This window comes from Poecilia reticulata, chromosome 18, assembly GCF_904066995.2.
Source record: "Poecilia reticulata chromosome 18, P_reticulata-male-v2, whole genome shotgun sequence".
NCBI classification, from domain to species: domain Eukaryota; kingdom Metazoa; phylum Chordata; class Actinopteri; order Cyprinodontiformes; family Poeciliidae; genus Poecilia; species Poecilia reticulata.
Window position 1 is genome coordinate 16,613,338 of NC_088847.1, and position 14,309 is coordinate 16,627,646.

The 14,309-nt window shown below is 39.9% G+C and overlaps 1 long non-coding RNA gene across 1 annotated transcript; it reads right to left on the reverse strand.

The window, feature by feature from the left end:
• Positions 1 to 11,141: 11,141 nt before the first annotated feature.
• On the reverse strand, positions 11,142 to 13,889 carry LOC103480679 (uncharacterized). The gene is made up of 2 exons (XR_536142.3): positions 13,724 to 13,889; positions 11,142 to 11,339 (listed from the first exon to the last, which is right to left on the reverse strand). It is a non-coding gene; the product is annotated as an uncharacterized LOC103480679 (long non-coding RNA).
• Positions 13,890 to 14,309: the final 420 nt, after the last annotated feature.

The window sequence follows — 14,309 nt, forward strand, 5'->3', positions numbered from 1 at the left end:
ATTAATTTCCTTGACTCTTTTCATCCTTCCTTCAAATATTTGTTCCTTTTTTTTAAAGTATTTCCCTCATTCAAACTTCCTTCCTGCAAGCCTTCATTCTCTGTGAATTTAGTGCACAAAACAAACTGCTTCCTTCTCTGACATAACTTGGGGGGGGGGGTGAATCAAAAGAAATCAGCAGATGCGTCAGGACTGCCAAAGGTCACAGACCTTTGGCAGCTTTGGCCAAAGGTCTGTGAACCTTTGGCCAAGGTTAAGTGAGGGTCATTATCAAGAACACAGACTTCTGGTGAAGCAAATGAAGCCTGCAGTGGTTTAAGTGTTGACACTCATACTCTTAACTTTACCTCTTGCAAACACAAGCAGGTCTAGTAAAAATATGGATTTTTTTTCTCCCCCTCTTCACACGTCTGTGTTGATCTTCAGTAAATCGCTACATGAGAACAGTCTGAACTTGCCAAGGTTTCACAGAACTAGAGCTGTGACAAACAAAGGATGAAGGTCAAAGTTTATTTTGACATGAGACGTTTGGGGAAAAAAAGAGCTGCAGCAAAATTTAACTTAAGTTCTTCGTAAGCCTTCTTTACCAGGTTGCATCGATTTGTTGTAGGCGCTGCATCCATCTGACCAACCAGCCAGACAGAGATGTCGTAAAAGCTTTTGAAATCTCTTCTGCCGCTTCTATAGTGGTATGTAAAAATAGTGATTTTAATTGCTTTCCATTAGTTTACTTTGTACCATCTGCTGTGTCCATACTCCACAGCAACATTTGGCTGCCTTATCCCATCTCTCTCTGGCAAATGGTAAAGATAACTCGGTTGCCAGGACTAGAGCCGAATGCGGAACTTCGACTCTTCGGTTTGTTGTTTTCTCACTGAAAATAAACTCAAAATAATTGGCTGGACTGCAGTGAATGGCACATACTGCGCCACACGCTGCAGTCCAGGTTTTCTGCCTGCCCCGCAACCAAGTGAAAGTTTGAGACGAGTTTCTTCACTGCTTCACCTTTCGGTTGCCCGCAGGTAAAGACTTTCCTGGCGCTACTTTGGTAACCTCTAGCAGTTCACCATCTGACCTCCACTTTAGTTTCCACAGGCCGTTCTTGAAATCTTCTGGACTGCATTTCTCTTTTTGAGAAGTCAAAAATCCTCTGAGCTAAAATATCAAAAATCCTCGAAGCTAAAATATCTATCTTTAAATCCTAGCTCGGCTTCAAACAATTATTTTACCTATCATCCCAACTAATGGACAACCTTTGCACCTGAAATACATTCAAATAAGCACAGCCAGGTGTGAGTGAGTTGGAAACATGTTGTTCCTGAGCTCGCTGTCAGATATTCCTGATGTAGGAAATCAATATTTCAGCCCACAGATTGGTTGAAACGTTATAAATAACAACATGCACTTGCCTCAGACGGAAAACGTTGTCTGAGAGATTACGTGTCAAAAGCACTGACACCACAAGATGTACAGAGATGATGTTCCTGCCATGATTGCTCTGCGAGCGGAACGCCGTTTGCCGCTCTCCGTTTCTGTAAATCACATCTCAAACTGAAAACAGACTTGAACAAGAGTGAATGCGGCCCTATCACAATGCACTGTTTTATTCATCCTGATGTTTGATGTTTCCCGCTGCGCAAGGAAGCCTTAGCCGTTGCATCAGCTTACATCCTTTATTATTTGTTTTAGCCCGAGCCACCCCCTCACACATCTCAATCAGGCTTACTCCCCAAGCCTGAGGCAGAAGTGTTGGTGTTATACTTTGTCTCTCATCTCACTCAGTTTTTTTTTGTTTGTTTTTTTTTTTTAATTGCCTTAACGTGAACTTAGCGTCTCGAGCGTCCACGTGGTCATAAACACCTTCTTTGCACCTGACAACGAACTCGTGCTGTCGTTGCGTTTTATTTTATTTTATTTTTTCCCCCAGAGACGGACGGCAGCGCTCTGCAGATGTTCCGTCTCCATCTCTCTGCTGTTTCTGCAGAATTACGAAACCAATCAGTCGCAGTAAAGTCGTCCTCCGTACCAGCCACCCCTTCTTTATACGATGACAGCTTGTGCTTTTGCTTAACAACGCTAAATCTGCTGAAACGTTTCTGCCTCGATACAGGAGGCTGAAATGCTCTCTTTTAACTGCACCAACAAAAAACGTTATCTCGGTCCAAGAGCGTTTAATGACGTCAGAGCTTACCGTCGATCACTCAGACAGATGCTGGATTTGATGTGTGAAAAACAATCACCTGCTCCCACTTCATTAATTCAAGCATTTTGTGATTCGTTTTACTCAAATTTTCAGTATTACAGCAGGACACTTATTGTAGTTATGCTCACCATGCATGAGGCCATTTTCATATTAACACTGCTGTGAGCTGCTAACTATTCAAATTAAATGTTATGTTGCAGGTGCATATTAAGTGCTAAATTAAGTCAAAAGAAAAAGTTCCCCCTAAATAAAAGGCTTTTCTCAGTGTTTTATTTTTTTTTTTTTTGAGAAGTTCATAATGGCTTCTGATTCTCGAAAGTATAGAGTGATTTACTGTGGCTGTTAGTCACTAATATTGTACGGCACTCAATATTAGCTCCCCTATTGTGTCTCAGCATCTTGTTCACAAAGCAAATACAGCTAATTAATTGCCAGTGCAACTCAAGTTAACATCAGCAGGTGCAAACAATTTAACGTTGTTCTGCATGTTCAAAGTGGCTTTTCTAAATCAATAATGGATAAGGATGATTTAAGTGAACTAATGTAGATCTGAAACGGAGTGACTTTAATTGGAACTGGAAATATATTAGATTTATATAAACAAGTTATAGCAATGCCTGATTGTCAGATTAAAAGAAAAACACTTTCTCCACCATAATTACATATTATTTACAATCGCTTCAAAACTTAGGACACCACATACATTTTGGATTCTTTAGTCAGAAATATTGATTTATTCATAACTATTTTTCGAGCCTGAAAAAAAAAACATAGTGGCACTTAAAAAAATAACTTATTCATTAAACAACATGTAACACACATGTGTTTTCTAGCTGTGGAAAAAAAACCAACCTATCCTACTTCACAATAGTGTTAATTTCAGAGATGCTCCTAGTATCTATCCACTCTGAAATCAGTCTGAGGAAAATTTGCTTTCTGCTATGAGAAACTTCCTGGATGTGCAGCATTGTTTAATTTACTCCAACGATTCTGTGCTTTGACTCTGTGACTATGTTTCTTACTCTCAGCCAATCCTTAATAGATTGCCTGGTATGTTTAGGTCGTTGTAATGTGAGAGGGTCCGGTTCTGGTTCAGCTTCATTTTTCTTACATGTTGGCGGCCTGTTGTTTTCTCACCAACCCGCCAATACTCAGTAGAGCTCATGTTGAGCTGGTCATGGCAGCAGAACATCCCTAAATCACCTCCGTGCTTCACAGTGTTCCGTCTGTCCAGAACATTATTCCATAAATCCACGTGTTGGTCTATGTTCTCTCTGGTAAATTTTAGGATAGCTCTTGTGCTTTGTTTTTTTTTAAAGAGCAGCGTGGAACTTGTGCAGCCTCTTTTTAATTGTACAGGTACAAACATCCATATAAACGATATCAAAAGCCTGCAGCAATTGCGAAAATGACATTAGCTATTTTGGAGACTTAGTCTAACACCTTGCATCCTGTTTTTATGATGAACCTTCCAGACCTTTGCAAGTTGTTGGCTTTTTTTTTTTTTTAGGGAGGCAGTGTTTCAACATCCTCTACTTGCAGACCATTTTTCATACCGGGGATTAGTTTTGACATCTATTTAATTTATAATTTCCCCCAAACTTATTTTTTGCAGGAAAAATGTAAACACGAGTAGATGGTGTTAATCTGAGGTGAATATTCTCCTCTGCAAGCTCTTTGAAAATTGGACATAAAAACTCTGGTTTTCTCAGGTTTTATTGACGGAAAAGTCGTGTCATCTTTCAGTGGATCGACCAGGCAGGTTTATTTTCCCTTTTACTGAATTGCACGGTGATTAGATGAAAACGAGAAAGCAATAACCATAATAAAAATACTGACATTGTATTTATATGGATCTGTGTTTGTAATATCAGATGAACGTGGTCTGGTGCAAATCAAACTCAGTGATTTATAGTTCAGGAGTCTTTTTTTTTTGTTGTTCTTTTTCGTTTTCCAAATTTACATTAGAGTCAGAATTATTACCCCAATACATTCATTTCTGTTCCTGGTGCTAAATTTTGCATGACTGCTGTAAGACATATGAAACTGCTTTCAGTTGGCTTGGCAGCTGATTAGAGGAGAGAAAAGCAACTGAATGTTGGCAAATGGTTTTAAGAGTAAGATAATATATTTGACCTTTTCCAGCGTTAATTATACACCAGATTTGATTAGGATCTATGAGGTGGTCAAATCTGCAAACTTTCCCGAGTATCTTGTTATATCCGTGGCTAAAAAGTCAGCAACATTCAACTTTACAGGCAACAATGTCAACTGCAAAAAAAAAAAAAAAAAAAAAAACGCTACTGTGATTTTTATACACTTGTTAGGGGCAAAGCTCACAAATCCACTATCACAGCTGGCTGCCAGCCTAGCTAATATTGCACTTGAGAGCTAAGCGTCTGAGTAAACAGACATTGCACCTCCTGGAATCCTGGCTTGACTGAGCTAAATGCACAGCGCAGGGCAAGCGGAGCGTCTGTGCACCGCAAATGAAACGGACAGCTATGGGTGTGTGAGCAGAGGAAAAACCCAGGGGCCTTTTGCCAGCAGAATGATGAGGAATGTTTCTGTGCAGCAGCGAGACAGGCACCATACCCTGCAGTCGGCCGATGATGATGACCCAAATGGCAATCCTCAATCGAGCGAGCTCTCAGTTCAGCGATGACAAACCCAGATAAAAGCCGACACTGCTGCCAAAGCCGCAGCTGATTTTGTGTGCATGTCGCATTAGAGGTACTTCAGAGGCACAGAGAAGGTTTGACCTTTAGTGTTCTCACTGCAACGAGAATGGAAAAACAGAGAAGTCCAAAACACAAAGCTAAAAGGAATGACGTTATTGGTTTGATTAAATATTAGCTGGGGTTATTTTTTCGTATAGGTGCAAGTAAAAAATGCTTTTCTTGGCGCTCTTCTATTTTCAACTCAAACGAAACAAGATGCAGGGAGGAAAATAAAAGCACTGGAGAGGGAAAAGGTAAAAACAACTTCAGCTGAAAGGTCAACCGGAGTGATGACGGAAGTGGTGAGGGGGGAGCAGGGAGTGATCCAGCCTGGGCCAACGGTTGCCGCAGTGTATAAACCTATGAAGGTTAATTTCTCCGGCTCAGCATCTTGCCAACATCCCTGCCATCAGAACCTCTGTAGGCCGGCCATCTGCTTTCACTCTTTTTTCTTTTTTTCTGGCTACATTACTGATTTCTGGCTGGCTTCATCTGGGAGTGGACACGCGTCAGGGCACGTTCATAAACTAATGTGTAAATGTAAAGGTGAGGGAGGGGTTGGGTATGCAGTTATTCTGCTAAAACAAACTCTGTTTTCAGTCAGTGAGATATGTTTCCATTTCATTTCATGTACAGGATATTGATAAGAGATGCTGCTAAGATTTGAACACCAGGAGGAATTTTGTTTTAAAGTCTAAAACAGCTTTATTTTATGATTTAAAAGTATAAACTCTATCAACAACAGGCACACTGTTGCCAAGAGATTTTTGAAAAACTATGACAAAAGCAAAACTGTACCCAATCCTTCTTCTTTTTATTCTTAGCAGCCTGAGTAAAAGGCTTTAAGAAAGAAACTATGCATCATCAATATGGTAGCAGAAATAACTCAGTGCTCTTTGTTTCACAAAAGAACATTTAAAAGGACACATCCGATATAAAAAATTATGCAAAGCCATATTATTCATATGCTTCATGTTTCACAGATTTCCATGTATTCTGGCTTTAAAATGTAATAATACATGTTTGACTCTAAAGTGCAAACCTTTTTCACCAGTGAGAACAAATATTTCCTCTCTGTTGTTTTGACTTTCAATTGTCCTTCGTTTCAGTCAGTTTCTACAATTAAGATACCGACTTTTGTCGAAACCACAAAACACTTTGTCAACTAATCAGAATTATGCCTTTGCCACACACAAAAGAAAACATGAAGGCACTCAAGCGAGAAAATCAAGCAAACTGAGGCAACGTTAGCAACTCCACAGGGCCCCGCTTCAACAAAAAAAAATCCCAAACTATCCCTTTAAGGCATTACCGCATACGACCTAAATGCAAACCATTGACGTTCCAAGTGGCTATTATTTGTTCTGGATGACAACAAAAGAAAAATATACAATCAATAAGCTATTTGAAGCCATTTGGAAATCCACAGTGCACATCAATTACCCTGTCAACCGTGTGAAATAAAAGAAGAAATATAATTTATGAGTTCCCCCAACAGGTTTTTGTTGCAACCTAAAGCAATAATACACCTCCAGTCTGGTGCTCAGCTCCACTCTTTTCACACACTGCCACCTCACCAAGGGATACTTAGAGTATATATATATTTTTTTGCAACCTCAGAGGACACTGTGTCAATTATTCTGGGTATGGTCCTATGGACGGCTTCATTCCCTAATCAAAATAAATGGTCAGGGCAGCAGAAAGTGAATGGAGTTAAGCCCCCAATATTCCTTCGAGACAGGCGGGAGGGAGTGCAGGGCCACAAACAAATCCATTACCACAAGGTAAATAGGACACATCAGCAGTTTTCATTTGAATAGTAGAAGCCTTGTGACCATCCCCTCCAAAGATGGTCCGTTTTACAGCTGGGGACTGATTGCATGAATTTCCTTTTTTTTTTCCCCCCCCTCGGCACGCCACCCCGCAGTCAAACTTACATAATGCATTCCGAGCATAAAAACTCTTCCGCAGACGGCCGGCGAAAGCTCAAAGTGGCTGTGACTAACTCACTGTAACGGAAAAAAATCCAGCTACCTGCCTGGAAGATGTGGTGAAAGTGTAAGCTCAAACTTTAATGTTATGCTCTAGCTTAATGTGGTCTCAAGAAATTCACGGGAGGATGAGTGGCTGGAGGTGGGGCTGGGGTCATTTTGTTCAGCCATCATAAAATTAAGTGTTTGCCTCCCCCCCCCCGGCCACACACACGTTCTCCTGCCTCACCAGCTGGTAGTGATTTCACTGTCAGGGTGTATATAATTTCGACCGATATCGACACAGTTCCGCTTCAGGGATCTAAATTGTTTCCCCTCAGAGAACCTTTAAAGCTCCCGCTGCTTGGTAAGGCGTTCACATTGTCACTCACTTTGCTTTTTTGTGACAAACAACGTAAAGTCAACGTAGCAAAAATCCAAGTTATGAAAAGTAATTAAGCAATGAATTATGAAAAATTCATTCTGCACCAGGTGGGCTGTTCAGGGACATCTCCAAACAGCCCTTTGCCAGGTAAATATTGTAAACACTGTCTGACATTGCAAAGACGACATATTCTCGATATTGTGCAGCCGTAAGTGTGTTATTTAGATTGTCAAACGGTCGAAAACTCCTTTGGATGGAAATGAAAACATTGTTGTTTGTGGAAGAAGGTTGTCTGCAGAAAGATGTGCTGCTCTTTCTGTGGCTGTTTTGTAAAAGCAAAATAGAGGATGAAGGGAGGCATTGGCATCGCCAGCAAAATGTATCCTGAAGCAGTAGATGTGTACCCCAGGTGTTATACAAGGTGTGTGCGGATATGAATGGCTCACGTGACTCCACATCAACTGTTCGCCTTTTATTTGGATGAAGTATGTGGGAGCCTTATGTGGTCCTCACATGTACCCTTTCACATCCACTCCACCGTGTGCTGACAAAACATTTAGAAAGGTTGTTCTCTTGATTCAGTCCTCAAGAGCTGCCATCCTGCAACTTTTAGATGCATCCCTACTCCGAAACGTTCGAGTCAAAAGGCCGAATTCCCTCACCAGGCAGCAGAGGCCTGGTAACGAGCCACTTGGCTACTCGTTTGATCCAGGTGTGTTCGGTAAGGAATGCATCTCAAAGTTGCCATCTGGTAGCGCTCAAGATCCAGACTTGGGTAGCCCTGGTTTAATGGATCCCTAGTCCCTACCTAACGGAAAGTTTTTTTTCTTGACCGTATGCAAATTTCAGATTTAAGTGGCTTCATAAGGCTAACATGTACTTAATTAGTTTAACTAGTGTGAACATTTCTCCAAAAATCATGGCTAACACTCCACTCCACTGCAGGTAAGCAATTAACTGCTGTTAACTGCTTCACAGCACAACACTTGAGGGAAAATCCAAAACAATCCTCTGTGTCGGCAGATGAATGTGGCAAAGCTAAGCGGTCTATTTTTACCAGATAGATTTTTGTTACAGGATCTTGACAGCGTTGCGGGTGAAAAAGGCTCTGCTCGAGTGTTTCACAAGATATGACAACTCTTTCTAAATGCAACAAGAAGACAAAAGTCTAAGTGCGACTGAGCGCAGAGGCAAAGAAAGGATGTCACAGAGAGATGCAAAATAAAAAAAAAAGATTTCACTCTAGAAAGAAGCAGTGGTTGACATCCGCGTATTTCCAAACCGTAGTGACAAAACGTTGGGTCTCGCATCATGTGAGCCATCACGGACTACATTCGGACCACCAGGACATGCTGTGCTGGGTACTGATGTTTTGTCCGCGTGCTCCGCAACATAGTGGACTTGCCTCGGATGGTAAACACCTTTTCTCATAGGAGGAAGGCAACAGATAGACCTGCTGTGAGCGTGTGGACACAGTTTGATTCACTCTATTCTTGCTCGGTTTCTACAAGCTTTTCTTTTTAAGCGCAAGTCTGGCTCAGACAAAAGGAGAAGGTCATCGTGTTCAAGCGCTCGGTCTGAAGGCCATCTGTCAAGCAGTTCAAAATGAGACACATAAAGCAAGGGAGCGCCCTTTTGTCTGAGGCGCTTCTCTTTGGAATAAATAGTCAGGTCTGGTTAGAATCGCTGTGAGATCTTTCTCCTGTAAAATGTTGCATAACAAGCAACTCTTGGAGAACAAAACAGACGATGAAAGGGATGACACAGCTGAGACAGCAGAAAGAAGAACAACAAAAATGTTCTTCTGTCTTTTGTCAGACACTTAGAACAGGCTTCCTGCAGAGTCCTGACAAGCCTGGAGTTTGATTTGAGCGTTTTCATCTCATGGGTATGGGGAAAAAGGGAAACCTGATAATAAAGAATCATTTGCATTTGAAGATGTTATTTCTTACTCCATAATCTAATAGGAAAAAACCCCTGAAATCTGAGGGTTTTTTTTTTACTACTCTACATTCACATTTGCTTTTCAGCCAATGTTAACATCAAAGATAATGTTAATTTTACCTTGGTGGGTAAACCTGAGTTTAAAGTTAGGAAGTGGGAATTTCAACATGATGACAGCCACAGAAATTGTTTGCAGTGGATGATTATTTTAAGCTTTAATTTCCATAAGAAAATACATGTTTTAATACATGTACATGTAACATGTACTTTGATTTTAGATTCACTCTTACATGTGTGTTTTGTAACACACACTCATCTTACTGCTATGTGAGGATTGATCATACTGAAACACGAAGTTGGCCTTACAAGTCGTAACTGGCCAGTTAAACGGAGTTGCTCCCAGTTTCCCAGTGGAAACTGTGACTTCTGCAAGAGTTCCAGTTGAACCAACTGGTCACTCATTTAATTCAGTGTTGAGTTTATTTCAAAGCTTTACACCACTAACTGAAATTCACATTTTGGACATCCTGGTTTGAGCACATAACATTTGAACTTTAGACTACCCCTAAAATAATCTTATACCAGGAATATAAAGATCTAAAAGAATAATAGAAGTTTGATTGAAATGTTGCTTTTATCATTTTAGTTCTATCAGAAACAATGGAGGCGTACATATTTGCTGTATAAAAGACGAAGTACATAAAGGGCAGCACATGTACTATTGATATCCTTCAGCGCTTTGACAAACTTAAACCAGGCACAACACTACAAACGATGCACCAAAACAGTCTCACATTAAATCAGTTACCACAGAGTAAAAACTATAAACAGAGGCTCATAAACTGCTATTGTTAAGACACACTTAACTTTACCCAACGTGCAACAATAAAAGAGTGCTGAACAAATTCCCCAGAGAAGAAGTAAGGCTGAAAAGACGGGAAGTTTGACTGCTGGAGCTCAGGGCCATACATGGGCATTTAACTAGTGGAGATTAACTACTGGATTTCCAGTGCGATCCTGGATGTCCTGGTGTAGTGCCTGGGGGAGGAGAGATATCAGAGCAGCGGCAGAGGAGGGGGCTGAAGGGAAAGGGATGTGGGTGTAGATTGTCCACGTAAAGCTGACAGCTTCGGTAACTCGAGAGGGTGGAGCGACAAAATGAAACAACCTCCACACCTTACTTATTTTCACTATTTCAGTCCCAGTGGTGGGGAGGGTAATTAATTTGTCATGATGATCAAATAACTCTGCAATAATGCAAATGGTGCCCTGATCACCATTGCCAACTTGATGAATAATTTCAAACTGTAAAAATTAAGTATTTGTTCTCCTTGAACTTAGTATTTTGTGATTACATCTTTTATTGAGATTGTATGTAATAGAAGTAAGTATTGCATGATGTGAAGTGGAAGAAAAACCATACTATAGGTTCAAATTTGAAATCCAAAAAAACTGACAGGACAGACAAGCATGGTATTAATCAGGGAAGCAGCAAAGCTGTCCATGGTGACTCTAGAAGCTGTTTATGGGACTACTGTCAGTCATCCCCTCTATAAATCTGACATTTGTAAAGGCATGGCAAGGAGAAAGCCACGGGGCTAAAAGCCCCCCCTTACATGGGGGCTTTTGGCTAAAAGCTATTGTAGGGGACACATAAAACTTGGGAGAAGGTGCTCCGGTCAGATGAGATCACAATTAAAGTCATCCAATTGTTGGTGATTGGCACCATCTGTAGCAATCTTGAAAATATATGTTCATAGATGCTCTCCACCTGGCTTACCTGTTCTGTAACACCTTTGCAAAAAGAAATGAGCAAAAGTAAAAGTTTTGCAACACACTGCAACGGGAGAATGCAGTTCTCTTAGAACAACATCTTGAACTGGGCTCGTATTTAAACTTTCAAACCAACAGCACAGCGGTTGTTTTTATTAGTCAATTTATTCCCTGCTGAAAACTGTCCCTCATTTCTCCATCATGTCGCCTGAGCCCGGTGATTGCGACAGTCAGTCTAACTTGGATGGACACATTTATGGTACCTTCTCTGGTTGTTTCTGACATCTCGCCAGGCCAAGGCTTGTTAACGTCGCATAACGTCACATTCATATCCACTGGTCATTCTGTAAATAATACAGCACGTTAGAAATCGCTCCAAATAGTCAACAATCCATGGGAACAGAGTTTGGTCAAAATGATGAAAACATTCCTTAAACTTTGTAAAAACCATGCATGATTTCACAAAGTACAAAAAAAATATTTGAGGTTTTTGAAGGATCTGTTTGAAAGATGTCCTTTAATTTCTTGTTTTAAAAACAAACATTTTTACATTGGCGTATATTTGCATTTAACATAGTGGTTTAAATTTTTAATTGAGTTAGGTTCAGTGTATATAATAAATTCATGTCAGATAATTGCATTTTAATCAAGAATTATTTGACAAAATAAGCAACATTTTCTAACCCATTTTTGCTGCTAAACTAAAAATAAATAGACATATGAACCTGATAAGAAAGATATTAATAGTTTTTGAAAGTTTTTAGCTTCTGTGATTGGCTAACACCTTTTAACACAACTTTCACACAATAGTTTGTCCAGCGCCCCATTAGATTGTTTTTGAGAAGCAAAAATTAACCCCCACTGGCCGAAGAAAAGTGGCTATCATTCATAGTCGTTGTTTGCGGATATCGATTGCGCATCAGATTAACGGACGTACCAGAAACGCAATGCAAAGGTTCCGGCTCGGGATAAAAAAAAAAAAAGACTATTCGTTGTTTTAACACTTTTAATGCGTTAAAGTCTTTGTAATTCATTAACTGAACTTAAAACGCCGAAGTACAAGCCCCAGTTTAAACATCTCTTTGTTGTCGAACAGGTGGGATATGGAAATGAGATGACAACCTTAATCTCCAGGTTAAGGTAGGGATCTACACGGACTTGACTTTACGCTTAGAAACAACTGTATTTGTAATGCTGGCTGCACTAAGTGGGCTAAACTATTAATGAAATGATAAACACCTTTCAAAATGTACATGTTTTGTCAAGTTATCCATGTTTTAAAGCAGTATCGCTCACACATACTACAGATAGCAACACATATTTTCAGTGCTGTTTTATGTAATAGTTCTTGAAGAGAAGATAGCAGCATTTTTTTTTTTTTTTTGACGTGCATATGTCAAAACTTTATTAACAGATCAAGCTTTCATCAAGAAGATCAGAAATGGACCGCAAGTCTCTGATCAGTGAAAAGGTGACAGGCTGCATTTGAATATTTGAAGTAACACAACAAGGACAGCACATTCCCTCATGGTAGGAACACGTTGCAACAGCAGCTCACATTTCTTCTATATTTTCCATCTACCAAGTATGAGGAGGAGCACGGCAAGGGCGTAGGAACAAGTTTATCATTGGGGGTGGCGGACACATATCGGAAACTTGAAAGATTCGTAAATAACTTGAGCAAAAAAATCAAACAATGGTGTCATCAACGTGTTACTCTAATCTGACCCCTTGTAACGAGTAATCTAACGTGTTACTATTTACAATCCAATGATCAGATTAAAATTACGTATCCAAGTTACGTATTTGTGATTATTGTTGCTTTCTTCTTTTTCCTTGGGGAGATACGTTTCATATGCAACACCAGCAACACAAACGCAAACGATGGAGGGAAAAGAGATGCACATTTTCTAGCTGATGGATGAATTTTTCATTGAGTGATCAAATTACTCTTTCAAAGTAACTATGCCATCCATGGCAATAAACTAACTACACTATAAATCATGTGTGTTGACCTGTCACAATAACAAATTTTGAGTTTTGATAAACAATATTATTGTTGTTTTTAGACCATTTTTAAGTAATAAATGTTAATGGCAAAATTATAATGCAAGAACACAATCTGAAAGATCAGTAAACTTAAAATTATAATGAACATTTAACACTGCAACTGGAAGGCATCTCAAATATCCAAAATAAATAAACAAAACGACAAATAAAATGAATTTTGAGGTCTTTGTAAATAAAATTTTCCTTCAAAAAAAGGTTTAGCTGAGACCAAAGCACCAACCTGAAAGCTTTTATCATACAGTTTTTTTGTAGAAAGAAAGAGAAATAAAAAGAGAAGTGATAAATCATGCCAATGGAAATTATTGAATTTGTTTTCATTTATCATGAGCACGTAGCTCGGTTCATTGTGCGCGTTGAAGCGGACACGCAGCGGCACGAGCTGACGCCGCCGCATGCGCAGCGTGTCGCAGCGCCTCGTGCATCTCTGGATCTTTGCAACTCGGTGCGGATCACGCGCGCTGCTCTCCCAGGCGGCTCCAATGTAAACCTTAACTATAAAACGCCATACCGCTGTCTTGGCTCAAAAACGCGAACTGTTACAACCGCGACTATAACTCAGCCTTCAGGAGAGTCAAAAGGAGATGAAAGCTCGGCGGGTGAGCTGGTACAGTTTATAATCAGTTAACTCACACATTGTGATTAACATTAGAGTTGCTACCTGTAACTATCATGGCTCCCTGGCTGGGCTGGCAGTTTTGGCGGGTCTAAATCGCTGCCAACAAAAAACTCCGCTTCATCTCCAAGACGACGAACAAAATGTGTCCAGTTTTTGGCTTTACCTTGCTCTCTTTTTTTCATTCTTCTCACTTTGCCGCTCCACTCCAATTCAGAAGAGCAGAACAAATTTTATGTTTTTTGAACAATAACCATTTTTGTTGCTAAGAGATGAGTGTGTTTACTGGTAACCAAGTGCCACGAAGTGAACTTCAGATTTTTCCTTTTGCGAAATTTGCCAACGGTAAATGTCTTGTATCTAATCAGGTAAGCGTTATTTCGAAAGACCTTTTGTTTTATAAACTACTTGTTATTAATTTGGTTTTAAGAGATAAGCGGGGTTTTTTCTGGTAACGAACTGCCACTCAAAAGTAAATCGAGATTTTTACTTTTGAGTTGAATTTGTGCTTAGTATATTAGCCACTAATGGCAAAAAAAAAAAATGCTTTTCTGCAAAATTCACCAACTGCACAATTCTTGTTAGTGTAAAATAAGTGGTATTTCAAAAGAGCGGGAGAAACATTATATTA